This window comes from Thamnophis elegans, chromosome 17, assembly GCF_009769535.1.
Source record: "Thamnophis elegans isolate rThaEle1 chromosome 17, rThaEle1.pri, whole genome shotgun sequence".
Lineage (NCBI taxonomy): Eukaryota > Metazoa > Chordata > Lepidosauria > Squamata > Colubridae > Thamnophis > Thamnophis elegans.
Window position 1 is genome coordinate 5,176,412 of NC_045557.1, and position 6,978 is coordinate 5,183,389.

A 6,978-nucleotide genomic window follows, 5' to 3' on the forward strand; every position below is an offset into this window, starting at 1 on the left:
CCCCCACACTTCCGCAATATCCACCTCAAGATGTTTTAGTGAGAGTGTGTATAACGGTAGAAATCCCGGTTCCGCGCCTGAGAGGGAGGGGAATATGGACTTCGTTTGCCTCGTCCCTAAAGCACCCTTCTGCCATCTTTGTCCTCCGTAGCGGAGGGCAAAGAAAAGAAAAAAACTTGCATTAAATTTCCCCGATACAGCTAGTCCTCGACTTACAACAGTTAATTTAGTGACCGTTCAAAGTTACAACGGCACTGAAAAATGCGACTTACGGCGATTTTTCACACTTACGAGCTTTTTAGCATCCCCTCATGGTCACGGGATCAAAATTGGCAACGGACTCGTATTTACGATGGTCGCAGCATCCTGGGTGTGTGTGTCCCTTTTGCGACCTTCTGACCAGCCGGGAAGCCCCCGGATTCACTTAACAACGCTACGACTCACTTCACAACTGCAGTGATTCGACCGCAGGAAGGAAGGTCGTAAAAGGGGGCGAAATTCACTGAACCGCTGTCTCATGGAGCAACATAAAAATTGGGCTCAACTGTGGTCGTAAGCCGAGGACTACCTGTAACTCTTAACAATGCCAGGATGAGAAGGTGGAGCTTGTATGATGACATATTTTTTGTCGTTGGGGCATTATACCAGTGCCTGTGGCCATTAGTGTGATTTTGCACCGAGCCACACTAAAATGTCCCCTAATACTGACCAGGTTTTGATTTCCCATAATCCTCCCCCCCCCCCCCCCGGCTCAGGTAACACCCTTACTTGAAAGCATTTGCCAATTTCCCTGCTAAGATTTTGGAAATCCTTGTGGTGCCATTCCAGGTTTCCACCCGTTGAAGGGTTATCTTTAAAAACAAAACAAGAGAGAGAAAAAAAAGAGAGGAGAATACTAGCCAACATGACGGAGTATCAAAGCTGGTTAAAAGTATAGTAAGAGGCCCTTTGCAGCCTCATACTTAAACTCACATTCTTGGTTTGGCCATTCAAGGCCAAGGGATAGGAAGTAACAGTGAAACTCCCTCCAAAAAAGAGGAGAAAATAGCCCTAAAATCTTATTTTATTAAAAGAATTTGACTGGACGCCTGTGGGCTCAGCCAGGCCTCGACTTACAAGAGTTCATTTAGCGACCGTTCAGAGTTACAACATCGCTGAAAAAAGTGACATTTTCACACACAGGACCGTTGCAACCTGTTTACGATGGTTGCAGCGTTCCATGGTACCATTTTGCAACTGTTGATGGGGCAAAACCTTACTTAACAAGCGTGCCATTGAGCAACAAGAGATTTGGAGCTCCCGTCTGGCCCTAAGCTGAGGAACGGCTGTCCTTTACCGGAATGAGGCAGGTCCGTGCGTTCGAGCCAACAACTCACGGTCCCCGCTTTAAAACAATGCTCCTGCAAGGATCCAGCTGCTGTGCGAGGCCACCGAAATCCCTCTTACTATACTTACCTCTCCGCTTTGTAAACTCGTTCGTAAAAACACCAAGAGTGGTGCAGGATTCGTTTTCTTTCAGAGTCAGGTTTACGGGCATAGTGCAATTCTCAAGGAGCGTGAATTACTGTATTTTCCAGAGCATAAAAACGCACCCCCCCCTGCCCTAAAAGTGAGTGAAAACTTCAGTCCGTCTTATAGACCGAGTACGGGCCCGTTTTGGGGCTCCCCAAACCTCCGCCCATCACATTATCGCCCTCCCCAGCCCCCAGAAATATCCTGCGGTACTCCGCATGGCCTATTTTTGTCAAAAACCAGGCCATTTTGGGGCTCTTGAACCCTCCGCGCGTTCTGTCTTCACCCTCCCTGGTCCCCAGAAGCACTCTGCAGGCCAAAAAATGGGTGCATTTTTGACAAAAACGGGATGTGCGGAGGGCTCGGGAGGCAAAAAATGGGCCTGCTTTCCCCCTGAAAAGTGTTTCTGGGGAGCCAGGGAGGGCAAAAACAGGACACGCAGAGGCCAAAAACTACCATATTTTTTGGCATATAAGACGTACCTCCCCCTCCATAAAAGAGCGTGGAAATTACGGTGCGTCTTATACACCAGTGCGTCTTATAGTCTGAAAAGATGGTATTTTTTTTCTCGTTTTCTAGGTCCGTCTTATAGTCCCAAAAATACGGTATTCTGAAGAACACAGTGTGTAATTCTTAAATTAACCCCGCAACACAGAAGGCGACGTTCTCCTGGAATCCAGCAAAAAAAAAAATTTTATCTCGGATAACATTGTTTTTTTGAATTATACTGAGTGTTGGAAGTTTCAAGGAACATTTCCTTGGATTTTGAAGTGTCTTTGAGCCCGTGGTCCAGCGGCTTTTGGGCGGGATCTTTGCCGCAGATTGGTTCACAACGTGATCCACGGAAGAAGTGCGAGATATCCTGGCTTTTATTCCCATCCACTTATATCCCGTGGGAGCTTTCCACGAAGACTTATAATCGGGTAGCAGAATGTCTAACAACTATCCCTTCTTGTGCCTAAAAGATGCGATCAGGGTCAACGAGTCCTTCGGATAAACTCACCTCCACCTGATCTCTTCCGTGATCCAGCCGTCCTCGGAACCCGTAGTTTGTGATGTGCGTTCCTGTGTGGGCTCTTGCCCGAGCCGCCAAACGTTGATGTGACCAATGTCGCTTTCCGATCCAGTCAAAGTTACCGATTTAGGGTAGAACTAATTTTTTTTCTTCGATTTCTCTCTGATCTTTTCTTTTCTCCTCCTCTCGTAGCGAGCTCCACTGCCAAACTCGATCCTCGCGCGCTGTAAAATGCTTCTCTCTTGTAGTATCTGGTGCTGTCGGGAAAGGCGGTTACAGGGGGGGGCTGCGAAGGGACAAGAGGCATGCAGCGGCGTGGGCCCGTGGTCTCCAGATGGAGGAAAGGATGGGAAGGGATCTTCTCTTGGGTCTAGGTAGGACAATTCGCTCCGACCGGTTCACCCTGTCTATCTCACCCCGACTGACTCGCCACAGACGAATGGCCTTGGGACAACTCGCGGTGGGGAAATCACCATGGGAAAACTCGCTGCAGGACAACAGATGGAAACTAACCGAGGAGAGAAGCAACCTAAACTTAAGGAGAAACGTCCCAACAGTAAGAGCAATTTACCAGTGGAACAACTTGCCACCAGAAATTGTGGGTGCTCCATCACTGGACGTTTTTAAGAAGGGACTGGATGGCTACTTGTCTGGAGTGTCTCCTGCTTGAGCAGGGGGTTTGACTAGAAGACCTCCAAGGTCCCTTCCAACCCTGGTTAGTCTGTGAATTTGACGCAGGCTAACTCACGAGAGGAACAAACTGAATTGCAGCGGCTCTTGGCTGGCTTAAGGTTTGAACCTTCTCAAGTTCCTCAAGGATGGAGCGAGTTACCATCCCTATCTGTCCCTCTCTTATGGGCAAGTGTCCCGCAGAGATTCGGCCTTGTCAAGTCGTTCTGTGACGAGTCGGACCGGGGTGGGGGAGTCAACCAGGATGAATCGGTCGCGGCGAGTTGTCCCATTCCGCCGTCTTCTAAGATTCGCTACGAAGAAAACCATCTGGAAAACCGCGAGGTCCCTCCTGCGTGTCCGAGGCTCGTCTCGCTGCTCAGGGATGCCGTCCCTGCTGGGTAGGTCGCTGCCAGCTGGGGCTCACCTGGACAGACCTCTTTGAGAGGTGCAATGGTGGCGAGCCCGTCCCGAACCGCCTTCCCGACTCTATACTCTTTAGTCTCTCCTCTGGAAGAGGAGACTGCAGTTCGCGTAGACTGAAAACATTCCAGAAGTCCTTGTTTACACTTGATCGGCTAGAGCCATCTGTAGCTGCTGTTCCCTGTAGATACGCCACTGGGGTGGGGTGGAGAAAGAGGCGCTCCCTTTTTGTCTCGGCGGGCCTAAGGTGTGGCCGGTTGTGGCGGTGTCCTTGTTGTCTACGGAGATCCTCCATCATCCAGGTCTGCATTGTCCCAAAGGTGCTTTTTTTTGTAACTTAACAGCTTTAAGACTTGCACACTTCAATGCCAGAGTTTCTGAGCCAACATGACTGGAGGAGGAATTCTGGGAGTTGAAGTCCACAAGTCTTAAAGCTGTCAACTTTGAACATCCCTGGTTTTTTTTTTTCTAAAGGGTTAGGGATGCAAGGGTCTTGTAATTGACAGCTTTAAGACTTGCACACTTCAGTGCCAGAGTTCCTGAGCCAACATGACTGGAGGAGGAATTCTGGGAGTTGAAGTCCACAAGTCTTAAAGCTGTCAAGTTTGAACACCCCTGGGTTTTGTTTTTTTTTCTAAAGGGTTAGGGGTGCGAGGGTCTTGTAACTTGACAGCTTTAAGACTTGCACACTTCAGTGCCAGAATTCCTGAGCCAACATGACTGGAGGAGGAATTCTGGGAGTTGAAGTCCACAAGTCTTAAAGCTGTCAAGTTTGAGCACCCCTGGGAGTTTTTCCCCCTAAAGGGTTAGGAGTGAAAGGGTCTTGTAACCTGACAGCTTTAAGACTTGCACACTTCAATGCCAGAGTTCCTGAGCCAACATGACTAGAGGAGGAACTCTGGGAATTGAAGTCCACAAGTCTTAAAGCTGTCAAGTTTGAACACCCCTGGGAGTTTTTCCCCCTAAAGGGTTAGGAGTGAAAGGGTCTTGTAACTTGACAGCTTTAAGACTTGCACACTTCAGTGCCAGAGTTCCTGAGCCAATATGACTGGAGGAGGAATTCTGGGAGATGAAGTCCATAAGTCTTAAAGCTGTCAAGTTTGAACACCCCTGGTTTTTTTTTTCCTAAAGGGTTAGGGATGCAAGGGTCTTGTAATTGACAGCTTTAAGACTTGCACACTTCAGTGCCAGAGTTCCTGAGCCAACATGACTGGAGGAGGAATTCTGGGAGATGAAGTCCACAAGTCTTAAAGCTGTCAAGTTTGAACACCCCTGGGAGTTTTTTTCCCCCCTAAAGGATTAGGGGTGCAAGGGTCTTGTAACTTGACAGCTTTAAGACTTGCACACTTCAAGGCCAGAGTTGCTGAGCGAACATTTTGGCTGCTAAGCAAGAGCATTGTTAAGTGAGTTTCACCACGTTTTACAAGTTGGCCACGCCCACCCAGTCACATGGCTGGCAAGCCACTCCCACACGGTCAACATGGCCAGCAAGCCACTCCCACATGGTCACATGGCCAGCAAGCCACTCCCACAAAGCAGGCCACACCTACAGAAGAGGTTCTAAAAAAATTTGAAACCCACCACTGCCAAGGGAACCCGCCTCTTTCTCCAAAGTGGGACGAGGGAGCACCGAACATAAAGAACACATTGGGGGGAGGCCTTTGTGGGTCGGCCCTTCTGAACGTGTGTGTGTGAGAGTGAGTGTGTGTGTGTGTGTGTGTGTGTGTACCTGTGTCTGGATGCGTGTGCGGTTCTCGGCACCAAAGACCACGATTGAGTTGGCCACCTTCGCACTCCGCGTCGCTCGGTATACGGAACGGAGCTTGTAGTTTTTCATATCACGAGAACATTTTAAAAGCTGTTTCAAAAGGGTTTTTTCTGGGTTTTTTTTTTTTTTTTTGATTTTTGTTTCCCGTCCTTTTTCGTTTCGTTTCGTTTCGAATTACGTTTTCGGTTTAGTTCGGTCAATTGTACCTCGAGAGTTTTCAATAATAAAGAGAGACTCAAAGGAAAGGCTTCGGTGTGTTTGTCGCGAACGGTCGAAAGCAGGGAGAAATTTATTGTTTTCGTAGGCAAGGAATACGCGAAGCTACAAGAATATTTTTCTGAAATGGTCCCTGTTTTGGCTGGGGAAGAGTCAAGGAAGGGAGGGGGTGAGGGAGGGGAGGGAGGGAGGGAAGAGAAGGAAAGAAGGAAAGGAAAAAGAGGGGAATGGAGGGAAGGAAGGAAAGGAGAGGAGGGAAGGAAGGAGAGGAGGGAAGGAAAAGGAGAAATAGGGAAAGAAGGAAGGAAAGGGAGAAATAGAGAGGGAAGGAAGAAAGGGTAAAGATAAACAGGGGGAGGAGAAATTTATTGTTTTCGTAGGCAAGAAATACGCGAAGCTACAAGAATATTTTTCTGAAATGGTCCCTGTTTTGGCTGGGGAAGAGTCAAGGAAAGGAGGGGGGAGGGAGGGAGGGAGGAAAGAGAAGGAAAGAAGGAAGGGAAAAAAGAGGGGAGGGGAGGGAAGGAAGGAATGGAGGGAAGGAAGGAAAGGAGGGAAGGAAGGAAAGAAGGGAAGGAAAAGGAGAAATAGGGAAAGAAGGAAGGAAAGGGAGAAATAGAGAGGGAAGGAAGAAAGGGGAAAGATAAGCAGGGGGAGGAGAAATTTATTGTTTTTGTAGGCAAGAAATACGCGAAGCTACAAGAATATTTTCTGAAATGGTCCCTGTTTTGGCTAGGGAAGAGTCAAGGAAGGGAGAGGGTAAGGGAGGGGAGGGAGGGAGGAAAGAGAAGGAAGGAAGGGAAAAAGAGGGGAATTGAGGGAAGGAAGGAAGGAAAGGAGAGGAGGGAAGGAAAAGGGGAAATAGGGAAGGAAGGAAAGGGAGAAATAGAGAAGGAAGGAAGAAAGGAGAAAGATAAGTAGGGGAGGAGAAAGGAAGGGATGGGAGAGAGGGAAGGAAGGAAGAAAAGAGATTAGGGAGGAAGGGAGGAAGCAAGCAAAGGAAGGAAGGAAGGAAGGAAAGAAAAGCAGAGGTGGGAGGGAAGGAAGGAAGAAAAGAGATTGGGGAGGAAGGGAGGAAGCAAGCAAAGGAAGAAATTCAGAAGGAAGGAAGGGAGGAAGGAAAAGCAGAGGTGGGAGGGAAGGAAGAAAAGATTAGGGAGGAAGGAATATAGAAAAGGGAAGAAGAGAAGGAAAAAGATGGGAGAATGGGAAGGGTAGAGGGGGGAGGGCAAGGGAGGAAGGAAGGTGAAGGAAGAGAGGAAGGAAAGAAAAAAGGGAAGGAGGTGAAGAAAGAGAGGGAAGGCGGGAGGGAGGGAGAACTGGAGAAGGAAGGAAAATGAGAAAAGGATAGAAGGAAAGGAAGGGGGAAGAATGG